At 46.3% G+C, this 14,225-nt stretch overlaps 1 protein-coding gene across 1 annotated transcript in view; it reads right to left on the reverse strand.

Annotated features, from left to right (window-relative positions):
- Nucleotides 1-14,225, reverse strand: part of SHTN1 (shootin 1) — a 905,549-nt gene that overhangs the window by 328,159 nt on the left and 563,165 nt on the right. The window lies entirely within an intron of this gene.

Here is a 14,225-nt window from a genome sequence, read left to right on the forward strand (position 1 = left end):
TAAAGTTTGCTCAAAGAGAGTCTTTGCTAAGCTCTCTATCCCATCATGTGCCTAGAATGAGCAGCTGGCCAACTGGCCACTTTGAGGAGTGTTATGGTTCGAATGTCCAAAGTCATGCTGAAATTTAATTGCCATTTTGATGGTATTAAGAGGTGAAACCTTTAAGAAATGATTAGGTCTTGAGAGAGCTCCTCTCATGAATGGATTAATGCTGTTATCACAGGACTGGGTTGTTATCTGGGAGTCTGGCCTCCTTTTACATTGCCACATGTGCCTGCTCACCACGTGATGCCTTCCATCTTCAAACATGGAATGTCTCTTGCCAGAAGCTGGGGCCATGATCTGGGACTTCCCAGCCTCCGTAACTGTGAGCTACCTAAACTTCTATTCTTGATAAATTATCCAGTCTGTGGTGTTGTTATAGCAGCAGAAAACGGACTAAGACGAGTAACAGTGCTCTGAACAATCTCATCCTCATTTATTTCTTCAAAAGTTTTCTTCCCTTGGTTTGCCTAGAGAAACTTCTAGAAGAATATTGGAAGCTGTTTAATTGGAGCAAGATTCAATGGACAATAGTAAAGAAAAACACAGATTTCTGCCTGAGAATAACAAGACTGAATTAAAACCTTTTTTTTTTTTTAAGATCGAGTCTCATTATGTTGCTTAGGCTGGCTATGAAGTCCTGGGTTCAAGCGATCCTCCTGCCTCAGCCTTCTGAGTATCTGGGACCACAGGCGCAGGCTACTACACCCAGCTAAGACTGAATTTTAAAAAGGAAGAAGAGTTATTTCCTAGGGAAACAAGGGTGTTCAGGACCAGGAGCTGAGCCTGTGAGGCACACTGGACATGCTCCCTGGGGGTTCTTTTGTACACCCTTGGCAGGTTATGGTGTTGGAGACATGACCGGGTGGGAGAGGAGAGACAAGAAGTGGACGGAGGAGAATTCTACATCTACAGTTTCTATTTACCCAGTGTTCTTCTAGAATCTTCAAGGCTATGCTGACCAAGACTCTGGCCAGGATGAACCCAAGGCAGGAACCACCCCTACAGCTGTGAGGCTCCCAGGGCTTCTCCATTCATTGTACCATGTGAGGCAGGAGGGGTGAGAGTCATCTCTTCAGTGGAGGAAACCCTGAAGCTCAGGGGATGAAGGGGGATGACCCTGGTCTTACAACCAATGAAGGGAAGAAGGGATTCCAGCCAGCATTTCCCCAAACACCCCCAGCCACTGGGCTGTGCTGCTCTCTAGAAGAAAACAGTCATGAAATATGGGGAAACAGGTTTTTGAAATGGGCTCTGTCCACAATGGAAAATTTCCCACTCTTCATCCAACTGTGCCACCACTGGGAATTTCCAAAGGTGATCATTGCATAGGTGTGAAAGATGTGATCATAGAGATTGTTCCCTGTGGCATTATTCATCATGGACAATGGCATTATTCATCATGGACAATAGCATTATTTATCAAACACAAACAAGGCAGATGTCCACTGAAAAAGAACAATTCGATAAAATCTTGTGCATTCACATGCTGAGCTCCTTTGAATGACTGAAAGCAAAGCTTAATTGCAATCTACATAGTTTTGTAGTAAGGCAATCATACAATAAAAGATATATATTTTTTAATTATTGGAATAGTTTGCCAGAAAAGGATATCATTATCAAAAGTAAACTCAATGAGCAATAATTGTGCACAGCTTCGTTTGTGTGCAAAGCCTTGTGCTTAGGTCTGTGGAGGGATCAACATTTAGTGACACCCAATCTTGTCCTCTGAGGATTCACATTTGGAGAGAGCCAGAACAGGGCTCTTCCTCTCACCTGGGAGAGGCAGTGCAAAGCCTTCTGGGGAAAAGCAAGGGTTCACGTGGGCTTGGGTTCAAGTTCTTAGGTAGGGGGAGATCAAGGTAAAAACCAAGGCCATACAGTGTACCAGTTGCAGGGATGTCGGTGTCTTCGGTCTGTTCAGGCTGCTGTAACAAAGCAGCATGGCCTGTGTGCCTGAGAAATGGCAGACATTGCTCACCTGCCTGGAGGCAGGAAGTCCAAGATTAGTACGCCAGGAGGGTCAGGTTCTGGTGAGAGCCCTCTTCTGGAGAGTAAATGGTTAGCTCCTCACTGTATCCTAACATGATGGAAAGAGGACTAGAGAGCTCTCTGGGGTCCCTTTAATAAGGGCATGAATCTCATTCATGAGGGCTCCACCCTCATGACCTGACTGCTCTTGAAGGCCCCACCTTCTAATACCATCACACTGGGGTTAGGATTTTAACATACGAACAGGGGGAACTCAAATATTCAGTCCATTCAGTATAGAGGGTGCACGCAGGGGAGGAGAAGTCAGTGGTGGTGATGTTACTTGAATAAGGGCTTCTTCCCTCTCTTCCTTCCCTCCCTCTTTCCCTTCCTCCCTTCCTTCCTCCTTCCCTTCCTTCCTTCCTCGCTCCCTCCCCCTTTCCTTCCCTTCCTTCCTCCCTCCTTCCTTCCCTTCCTCTCCATCTTCCTCCCTCTCTCCCTCCTTCCCTTCTTCCTCCTTCCCTCTCTTCTTCCCTTCCTCCCTCCCTCCTTCTCCCCTTCCTTTTCTCCCTCTCTTCCCTCTTTCTCTCCTTCCCTTCCTCCCTCCCTCTCTCTCTCCTTCCTTTCCTATTTCCTTTCCTCTATCCTTCACTCCCTTCCTTCCTCCCTCTGTCTTTCCCTTCCTCACTCAGGAAGCCAAAGAACCTGGAGTCTGATGTCTAAAGGCAGGAGGAGAAAAGAAGCCTGCTCCAAAAGGGAGAGAGGAAGTAGAGAGAGTGAACCCCCTCCTCCACCTGCTTTTTTTTGAGACGGAGTCTCACTCTGTTCCCCAGGCTGGAGTGCAGTGGCATGATCAGAGCTCACTGCAGCCTCGACCTCCCAGGCTCAGGCCATCCTCCCACCTCAGCTTCCTGAGTAGATGGGGCTACAGGCGTGCACCACCATGCCAGGCTAATTTATTATTATTATTATTATTTTTTATAGAGACAAGCTCTCACTATATTGCCCAGGCTGGTCTTGAACTCCTGATCTCACAATCTTCTCCCCTCAGCTTCCCAAAGTGCTGGGATTATTTTACTTCTGGCTGGGCTCCCCCAGCCAGGGGCAGGAACGACATCCTAGGAAGACAATCTGTCTAAGCAAACCCTCAGCATCAGGAATGAGCAGAGGTTGGGGCATGGGGGGGATGGCCACAGGGAATGCTGGGGAAGGAGGGGACATAAATGATTCTATTATTGTAGCTTTAATGAGCAGAGACAGCATTCCCTTGTTGCATCATAAATTGCCTGGGTTTCATGGTCACCCAGTAATTAATGGTGGGGAAAATGTTTTCCAAGCCCAGCCCCTCTAGGTGGAGGTCTTTGTCCCAGCTGGGCCCCAGCTGATTGAATGGTGGCCCCCACATTGAAGACAGGTCTTCCTCCCTCAGTCCACTGATTCACATGCTAATCTCCCTTGGAAACACCTCACAGACACCCAGTGCTCCATCAGCCATCCAGGCCTCCAGCCATGCAGTCAAGTCGAAGTGTAAAATTAACCATCACAGAACTTGTGGCAGATAAAACTTCAAAAAAATCTGGGTGGGCATACGTTTACAACTGGGAAGTGAAAAATCTTCACCCTGGTAAAATCCCCCCTCCCCGTGATTTTTATTCCCTGGAACTAATTCTTGTCAACACCATGGTGGGTTGAACAACTTCCATTCAGAACTGGTCTGTCAGCATTTGGCCCGGACACATGTATTACAGTCTTTTGAAGGAATTTATTTGTTTACCTAAATTGGATCATCCCAGACATGCTGTTCTGTGAGCTTTGGTTTCACTGAAGAATAATATGTCTTCCATATTTTCCCATGGTAAACACTGAGTTAATGTTCTCCAGTGGTCACGTGGTGTTCCACTGTTTAGGTGGATGTCGCTTAGCTTTGCAGGTCCCTGTGGGCAGGATTCTGGAGGTTTACCAGGTTTTTCCCATTGCAATTCTGAAGGCTACTCAGGAGGCTGAGGGAGGAGAATCACTTGCACCTGGGAGGCAGAAGTTGTAGTGAGCTGAGACTGCACCATCACACTCCAGCCTGGGCAACAGAGTGAGACTCCATTTCAAAAAAAAAAAAAAAAAAAAAATGACTTGATATTTGATATGGATTGACTCTGTGTCCCCATCCAAATCTCATCTTGTAGCTCCCATAATTCCCCTGTGTTGTGGCACAGTCCTGCTGGGAGATAATTGGATCATGGGTGCAGGTCTTTCCCATGGTGTTCTTGTGATAGTGAATAAGTCTCACGAGATCTGATGGTTTTAAAAATGGGAGTTTCCCTGCACAAGCTCTCTCTTTGCCTGCCACCATCCATGTAAGCTGTGACTTGCTCCGCCTTGCCTTCCACCATTATTGTGAGGCTTCCTCAGCTATGTCGAACTGTGAGTCCAATTAAACCTCTTTCTTTTGTAAATTGCCCAGCCTTGGGTATGTCTTTATCAGCAGCATGAAAACGGACTAATACAACATTCAAATATCTTAACTAGTTGTTGAAAGGTTTCTCACCCTGAAGTATTTTCTCCCATTCGGGGTGGGGATTGTCAAATGCCTGAAGTTGGAGGAGGCATTCAGTCCCTCCATGCTGCCTTTGAAAGAGATTCATGCTCTGCTTTGCCCATCTAGAACTTCAAAAGTGAGACCCAGGAAATCACCCTGTCAATCACATCTCAGGCCGCCTGTGAGAAAAGTGTAAACCAGAACCTTCCCAAAAGTCTCCTAGGAAAGAAAAAAACCTGTGTGTCTCTCTGTGTGTGTTTCCCTGTGGTATTCAAACAACAGTTTTGCAGGGATTCAATATCTTCTACATCAAGCCAACAGTCAATACAAATCCAATTGGATCTAATGACTGGATTTCTCTCCCCTCTCAGCAATGGTGACAGTGATTTCTCAGACGCCTTTTAGTTACAGACAAGTTTCTGAACAACATAATTAGGTTTGGGTCTTTGCAGCCTGCCCTATCAGACTATTGATTATCCACTAAAATCTTCTGCCCTGCGGATGTCTGGATGTGCAGTCGGCATGGCAAGTGGGCAAGGACAGCTTTGAGCAGGGGGGTGTGGGAGCCTCCACAGGGCTGTGTTCCGAGTCTGTGGTCCCTTCCAATGTCCTCTGCTGTGAAGGACCACCTGTGGGTGCCCACCTATCAGCCCCCACAGTGTCAGACATCATCTGCCCCCAAACCACCAAGGTCCAAGAAGCAGAGTTCCAATTCTCACCACCGTGCCCTTACACGTGTATGACCTTGGGCAAGGTGCTGTCCCTCTCTGGGTCTGCTTTTCTGTGTGTCAAAGGCAGCCACTAGACTTAACAGCCTCAAAGACCCCTTGTAGCATATAGTTCTACCTGGTGCCATCTCACACAAATAGTTAATTTACAACTTTCTCTCAGCCACATTTTAAAAAGCACAAACAAACAAACAGATACAAAACCCAGATGAAATTAGTTTAGTTGAGCCCAGGAGGTCAAGGCTGCAGTGAGTTGTGATCATGCCACTGCATTCCAGTCTGGGCAATAGAGCTATTCCCTTTCTCTTAAAAAAAAAAAAAAAAAGAAGAAGAAGAAAGCCCAGATGAACCTACTGGAACATGGGCACGGCAGAGGCCTGTAAATACTTTCTCAGGGCTTTATGTGTTCTTATAGGTCGAAGCCCAGGAAGGCTGTGATGACCATGTAAAGCTCAACATTTGCAGCAGACAGAGGACTTGAGTTGGGCTCTGGGCTAGGAATAGGATTGGGAACGGTGGAGGGATGAGGCAAATAGCATGACTGGTAACTGTTTCTGGGGCATGGAGGGGCTGGTGTGATTCAAGCAGAGGTAGGAGTGAGGGGTGGGGTGGGGTGGGTTGTGGATGATCTTGGGAGCCAGGCGGGAGAGTGTAGATGTTTGGTATCAGGGAGCTACCTTAGGCACCTGAACAGAGAAGGGGTTTGTTGGAAGAAAGTGGTGGTTCATGGAGATCTACAGAGTCACAGATAGACTGGAGGCAGCACATGCTGCCGGGTGGGGCAGAGAGGAGGCTTCTGGGGTAGGAGTTGGTGGCGGGGACAGGAGTGGGGATGAAGAGGGAACAGGAACCATTCAATAGAGAATTGGAGGGTGCCTGTGCCGTGCTGTGGGCCTTCAGCTTTGATGGCACAGCTGGGATCATGGGATGACATCTGGGCATTTTGCTTCTGGCTAGGCTCCCCAGGCTGGGGCAGGAACGACATCCTAGGAAAACGATCTGCCTAAGCAAAGACTCAGCATCAGGGATGAGCAGAGGTTGGGGCACGGGGGGATGGCCACAGGGAATGCTGGGGAAGGAGGGGACATAAATGATTCTATTGACGTTAATGAGCAGAGACAGCATTCCCTTTGTTGCATCATAAATTGCCTGGGTTTCACGGTCACTCAGTAATTGACGGTGGGGAAGAGTTTTCCAAGCCAAACCAGGTAGGAAGAGGTGAGGGCTTGGATAGGTAGAAGAAAGGGAGTGGATGTTCCAGGTGGAGGAAGTTACTTAGGCAAAGGCATGGAAGCTGGCCTGAGCAACAGCAGATCACTGGACCCACAAGGAGACAGCCAGCGAGGGCCGAGCCTCCTGCGTAGTGGGTGCCTGATGGCATTGGTGAGTTGCCTGGGATGGTGAACTCACTTCATAAGTGATCAGGGAACTTGGATCAGCCACAGCATTTACTGAACTCTTACTCTGTGCCAGGCTCTGGGGACGCAGGGGTGAATAAGACACTGAAGCCCCTGACCTCACTGAGCTCCCAGGGAGAGGGACCCAGAAGCCCAACATTAATGACAGTCATATTAGTAACTTTGTGATTATGATGAGAAATACCAGGACTGGAAGGTTTTGGGATCTATCAATATGGCACAGAGGACATATGCTCTGGTGTCAGGGAAGGCTTCCCTGGGAAGAAATACCTTCCCATCCATTGACTTTCAACCTACCTGTGTTTTGACCTAGGATGTAAAGGCCAAGGGAGAATTAATGAGATGAAGGTAGAAGAGGAAAGGACATTTTGGGCAGTAGGAATGGCCTGAGCAAAGGCCCTGGGGTAGGAGGGAACATTGGGTATATGAGCAGATGAGAGGCTAGGAATGCAAACAAGATAATCAGATGAAAAGGGAGAAGAGCTCCCCAGGCAGAAGGAACAGAGAGCAGAAAGGCCCTGAGGCAGAGTGCACTTACTGAAAAGAGCCCAGTGTAGCTGGGTGGGGAAACGGAGAGCAAGAGGGAAGGCCATGGGCAAGTGGTATAAGAGGAGGAGAGGAGCTCCCAGGCCAGTGCTTCTCAGGCTGGAATTCTAGGGCCCTGGAGATACACAAAGACATCTGAAGCCATGCAAGAGCCCAGAGAATCATAAGGGAATCTGATCTGAGATAGACAGCAAGGACAAATGTGGCAAATTAAGATGGAAAGAGTGGGCAGGGCTAGACCAGTCGTGTCCCATTGGGCCACATGGAAAACTCTGGACATTATCCCAAGTGAGAGGCCATTGAAGAGTTTTAGACAAGGAAGTGGTGTGACCATGTTGGTTTTTTGCAGCTGTCTCTGGCTGGGGAGGAAGGTAGACTGTATGAGGCCTGGGGATGCTGGGAGCCGACATGGGGGTAGGAGTGGGAGGGGGGATTGCAATAGTCTAAATGAGAGTGGAGGATCAAGGCATGAAGCGAATGAAAACCTGCTCTTTACAGCCAGCTGGCTCCTCTGCAGCCTTCAATGACAGCAAATGTCCTCAGACAGGTTAGTGATTCTATTAAAGTAGCCAAACCTGGAGACCCTCATTTACAGATAATGCCACATGAAGCCAGTTAATTCAGTGATTGAATTATTAAGTTAGAGCATCTATGACCTAATGTCATTGGCAGTCAGGGAGGCATCCTTCAAGTAAATTGACATTTGCCTTCCCATTCCCTCTTAAAATCAGAAGAGTCGATTTGGTTAAATTTTATACAGAAAACGTTCTTTTGCAGCTGCCTACGCAGAAAACCTCAGAAATGCGTGAGAATGAAATACATTCTTTTTCTAATCATAGTCTCATCATTTACCTGTATGCTAAACAACTGACTGAGTTGGCGTCACGTGAAAAACAACCCTCCACCTGAATGAGACAGATCTTGGAGGAGACTTTCCATGTACTCTTGAAAACAATGTGAAGTCTGCTGCTGTTTGGTGTAAATAAATACCAATTAAGCCAAGGTGGCCGCTGCTATTGTTTTGATCTTCTATGGCTGGTGATTTTTTTGTTCAGCTGTTCTATCAATTGTTGAGAAAGGGTGTTCAATTTCCCCACTTTGATTATAGAAATGTCTATTTCTCCCTTTCATTCTGTCCATTTTTGTTTCATAGATTTGGGGCCTTATCATTGGATGCATATGCATTACGACTTCTATATCTTCCTGTTGACTGACTCCTTTTCTCATAATGAAAGCACCTTTTAAATCTCTGTTTCAAGTTTTGTTTTTGAAATCTATTTTATCTGAAATTAATACACTCACTTCAGCCTTCTTAGGCTTACAGTTTATATGCATTGTATTTTTTTCATTCATTTACTTTCAACTGATCTGTGTCTTTATATTTAAAGAGTGTCTCTTATAGACAACATAGAGTTGAGACTCTTTTTAAAATCATTTCTGACAATGACTTTCTTTTATTTGTAGTGTTTATTAATGTTTAACATAATTTTTGATTTAGCTCGATTTCCTCTATCATTTTCTTTTTGTTTTCTGCCTGACTCCTCTGGTTTTTGTTCATCTGTTCCTCCTTCCCCTTCTTTCAAAATGACTTGAATACTTTTTCTTAGAATGCATTTAGTTTTAATTTTTCTGTTAGCTGTTTAGCGATTCTTTGCATTATTTTTGACAGTGGTTGTCCTAGGATTCCATCATACATCCTTAACTTTTTACAGTCCATTTACAGTTAATCACAGGTCCTTCACATAAAGTATGGAAATATGGTCTCATTATAGCCCCAGAACCACCCCCATCCCTTAATAACAGTTGTTGTAAGTAATACATCTGCTTATGTCATGAATCCCTCAAGATGATGTTATAATTTTAATTTTAAACAGTTAAAGGTTTATAAAGGAAGTTAGAGGGAAAAGGCCAAAAACAAAACCACAAAACAAAAAAGAATCCATCCAAGAGTCTTTTGCCTTGAGCCAGACATAGCCCTTTTCCGATGTTTTGCCATTGTTTTCTGGGGAAGGAGGTTTCCATCTGCTATCACTGCCCTTCAGTCTGGCTTGAGACAGCACATGGCCCTGCCTGCTCCCCGGGAGGCATCTCCCTGCATGGCCTGTGTGTTCAGGCAGCCAACGCTACATTGAAAGTGTTTGCCTTTTCTAAGTGTCTATGGTGACAGCCACTTTATCACCAACACATCCTTTTGGCAGGGGTGGCAGTGGTGGGGTACCTTATGTACAGAGAGGTGAGTTGATCCTCTGCCCAGTTCTGAGCAGACTGTGGTGCCCGTTTCTTGGTTTCTTTTCACTTATTTCCACTTCATCCTAGATCCCCACTCCTGGCCCCCTCCCGGAGAAGGGGATCCACTTCCAATGTGCTTGATTCATACCCTTGGATGGGAATGAAGCCTCCAAAAATGTAATGGTGTCCATGTGCTTGTCATGTACCCACTTGAAATTATGCTATAGAACTTACTCTCCTCCTCCTCCCAAGACCCAAGGCCTCCTAAAATCTGCCTGTGGAGATGTGTGCAATGCAGTGCACGGCTTCCATGGCTCCATGGTACTCTACAGTCACGTCCTCCACATTTCACCTACATCTTCCCTAGTGAGGGAAACCCAGGTTGCCTCAATTCCCCACTGCTGCACACAACATGGCAATGACCATCCTTGTCCATGCCCCTTAGGTTCTGAGTAGGGATTTCTCAGAGACGAACAGGATAGAGAGAGACACACACAGAGAGAGAGAGAGAGAGAGAGAGAGAGAGAGAGAGAGACTACAGCCTACCTTCAGGTCCCTGTTCTGGGCCCTCTCACTTCCTATTCTCCAGCCACAGCGTGGGGAGCAGCCAGACCCTCCCTTAAGCCACGTGGTAATCCTCCCACTAGCACCTTGTCTTTGCTCTCCTAGGAGGAGATTGGCAAGGAGCTCTTGAGGGTCTTGCCCAAAAGACACTTGCTCTATCCAGTCTGAAGATGACGCAAACAAATCATGTCTAGATGGAGCCCTCCTAGGAAAGTTCAGTTGAAGCTGCTAGCCCTGGAGATTCAGGGGACTGAGATACAGGCCATGGGAGACACCTGGGGCTATGTACAAATGGGATGGAATTTCCCACAAAGCGCAGTGGTAACTGTCTCAGCGACTTCCCTGGTGTGCCCTGAAACCTACAATGTATCCTACATTTACCCAGGCTCTTCCTGGGAGCAGCTCTTTGTGCAGGGGCTCTTCTGTGGGTAGCCTCTGGGGGGCTTTTACATCTGGCTTCTTGGTTTGAACAGAAGATGGCAGAGAGAGCACTCTGGATCAGAGGGTGGGCACTTACTTAATTCCACCAAAAAGTTCCTGATTGCTCTCCAGAAAGGCTGTACCAGTCCCCATGCACCCCAAGGAAAGTACCCTTGTTTCCCTATATTTTCACCAACAAATGGCCTCACCCAACTTCCTATTGTTGCCAGTGCTCCGGGTGTAGGGCTGCATCTCGACCTCATTTTAATAGGCATTTCTCTGATTACTAGTGTGTGAGTGTCTCTTCATGAGCTTGGTAGCTATTTGGGCTCCCCCTTCTGTGACCTATCTGTTCCAATCCTGTGCCAGCTTGCTGGCTCCTGCCTGGCTACTCTACTCTCCCTTCCTTCCCTGTCGGTGTGATAATAGTACGCCAGGTTGGGCTAGCCTAGGAACCATTGAGTCTCTTGGGATGGCCTTGTTCGTTTCTGCTCTGACCCATTATTTGCATGTCACAGCTTAATGCCCAGGAGTTGAGGGTATCGTCCTTGTTTCCAAGTTCTCTGGTGGGGGAGCACCTGAGGATTTTTCCCCCAGGAAACACCTACACCTTCCCTGTATCCAGCACTTCCCATTTTCCAGTAACAGAGAACACCTAATGGATGTCAGGTACTAGGCAAGGCCCATCCCACTTTCTCTCTATAACTACGCTGGGAGGGAGGGACTGTTAACCTGCTGGAGAGACAGATAAGAAACTGAGATGTGTAAAAGTCAAGCAGCATGACCAAGGTCATGTAACTTGTAAGGGACCCCCACTAGGATGCTGTCTACAGCTTAAACTCCTGTTAGTGTATCTCCAGTAATGTCTATTTCAAATAACTGCTATGTCCCAGGTGGCTACTTCCTAAATAGAATTTAGAAATTATCATTCCCAAATATTGAAATGTAATGAAAAAGTCAATCCTGGTACCACCTTTGTACCTCCTCAGTCTCCAGTGTCTAAAAAAGGTGCAAGTGAGTGGAGGGAGAGGAGGGAGAGTTACTTCCCTCTAGAGAGGAAGTGACTCTAGAGGAAGAAATGCTTCTTTGAGGGTTACTCAAAGGAGGAAGTGAAGTAAAAAGAAGTAACACCTTCATGAGGGTTTGTAAGGGAGGGGCCTGTCTCATGCTGGACCGCATGCTTTCCTCCAGGAAGCGATGCTGGGACTGAGAGAGGAAATAACTAGAAAAGAAGAGGAAGAGGAAGGAAAATGTGCAAAGACCCTGCAGCAGAGAAATGCTGAGAGGAACCACTGTGGCCAGAGGGGGAAGGCAAGGGCTGAGAAGTATCAGAAGTGGCTGTGGAGGCTCTTCAGCCTGGAATGGCAGGACACTGAGTGTATATGAAGATGTCCCAAGCTTTTGAGACCCTCAGTTTTCATGTCTTCCATTTTAAAGCTCATCTGGCTGAGATGGACCTGCGTGGGGACATGCACATGCTCCTGCATGGCCTCCCCTCTCCACAGTCTCCCATCTTCCCCTGGGCAAAGAAAGGCTCCCTTCCTGTCTAACCTGAGTCTGACCCCCTTCCTATATACAGTGTCCTGAGGCACAAAAACATCCTTGGCACCAAACAGAGACTTTTGGTGTCTCTTTCATCAAGGCTCCAAAAATCCCCTCCCTATGCGTCTCTTAAGTAATGTACTTTTAATACAATTTTCCTTTTTATGTTTAATAATTATTTATCAAAATGCATATTTGTGTATGATGTCTTGATCATTTAAATACCATTAATCAATGGTATAATCAGATAATCCTAAAGAGAATTTTAGGGCCTTATGGCCATAAGAAAATATTTATTTATTTATTTATTTATTTATTTATTTATTTTTGAGGTAGGGTCTTGCTTTGTTGCCCAGGCTAGAGTGCAGTGGTGTGATCATGGCTTACTGCAGCCTTGACTTCCTGGGCTCAAGTGGTCCTCCCAACCCAGCCTTCCAAGTAACTGGGACCACAGTTGTGTACCCACGCTCGACTAATTCTTAATTTTTTTTGTAGAGGGTCTCACTATCTTGCCCAGGTTGGTCTCGAACGCCTGGCCTCAAGAGATCCTCCCACCTCAGCCTCCCAAAATGCTGGGATTACAGGCATGAGTCACTGTGCCTACACTTTTTTTTATAGTTTCAACTTTTGTTTGGGGATTCAGTGGGTACATGTGCAGGGTTGTTACATGGGTGTATTGAGTGATGCTGAGGTTTGGGGTATGATCGATCCTGTACCCCTGGTAGTGAGTATAGTACCCAAGAGTTAGTTTTTCAACCTTTTCTCCCCTCCCTCCCTCTCCCCTTTAGTAGTCTTCAGTGTCTATTGTTGCCATATTTATGTCCATATGTAGAAAATTTTGAAAAGCTAATGCATAGTCACATATTTGTCGTAGTTCACATAATAGATAATGTGATGAATACAGAATTTAAACGATAAAAGCATTACAGTAGGATAAAAATATGCTGGAAACAGAATGGAAACATACTTTAAAGGGGTAAAGGACACAATGTAAATATTTTGACTATTAAAGGGATGCTTGTTTATATTTTTAAGTATAACATGGCACTTTTGTGTTCTTATATAAATTCCTTTGGGTATATTTAAAAGAGAGATATAATAGTTTTATATATAAAGGTCAATAAATACAATATGCCCTATTTAAATATATGATTAAAAAACTCATTGTAGATGCCAACTTGAAAATGTATAAGGCAAACATATTGTTAAACATTTTTTAGAGGGTTTCAACAAAAAGTCTGAAGACCCTGTTATAGGCCATACTGTTCTAGGGGTGTTGGCAGTGATCGGGAGGTGGGAATGCCAGGCTGGCACTGTCCTTGGAGCCATCTACATCCAGCTATCTGGGCTGGAGTTTGGTGTGGCTTCCAGTGTTCACTGCTATGATGCTGCTATCAGCTCAGAATGTCAGCAGGGATTTGTCTGGACTTTTACTGTCTCCCCAGCATTAACCACAGTGCCTGGCACACAGTAAGAACTCAACACATATTCACCACATGAATGAGGGGCCGGCACTTACAGAGCTCTCACTTTGTGCCAGGCACTGTGCTAAGAGCTGCCTATGCATTCCCGTGGAATTCTCACAACCACGCTGCAGTAGGTCTGGTGAGTATCTCCATTCCAGAGATGGTGAAACTAAGCCACGAAGAGGATACATAACTAGCCCAAGGCCACCAGTCAAGAAGTAGCAGACTGGGACCTGGGCATGTTGGTAGGCACCCTTTACCATAATGGTTCTCTGTCCCCATGGTCCCTGGGGTAAAGTCTGCATCTTAGGTTCTGAAACTCCAGAGCAAGCACTCTGGGGCACTCCGTGAGTGATACCCTCCTGCCATCTTAAATGGCTCTCTGCCATCTGCTTCCTCCTCCTAAGTGGTTTTCCTTCTGTCCTCCCTGTTTAATATTTAAGTTGCGTACATCCTGCGACATCCTGGAGACCCATGTTCCTGACCTACTTACCTGTTCAACCATCTCTTCTCACACTCGGGGTAGCAATGGGAAGCACAGGGGGTCTCTGCAAGGGAGTAGGGAGGCGGAGAGAGCGGGGACAGCCACACACCACACTGCTGTTCTCAGTGGCCTCCTGCTGACAACAAGCTAACATTAATAAAACAAGGCCACTCTTCTGCTAAGAGACTGTGACAGGGTGACATTTATTCTAGGTGGTTTTCCAAGAAAACAGCTCCTGCTCCCATGGTCCCCTCGGAGGGGCCTGCAGAGCTCCAGCGATGT

This window comes from Macaca thibetana, chromosome 9 (genome assembly GCF_024542745.1).
Source record: "Macaca thibetana thibetana isolate TM-01 chromosome 9, ASM2454274v1, whole genome shotgun sequence".
Classification (NCBI taxonomy): domain Eukaryota; kingdom Metazoa; phylum Chordata; class Mammalia; order Primates; family Cercopithecidae; genus Macaca; species Macaca thibetana.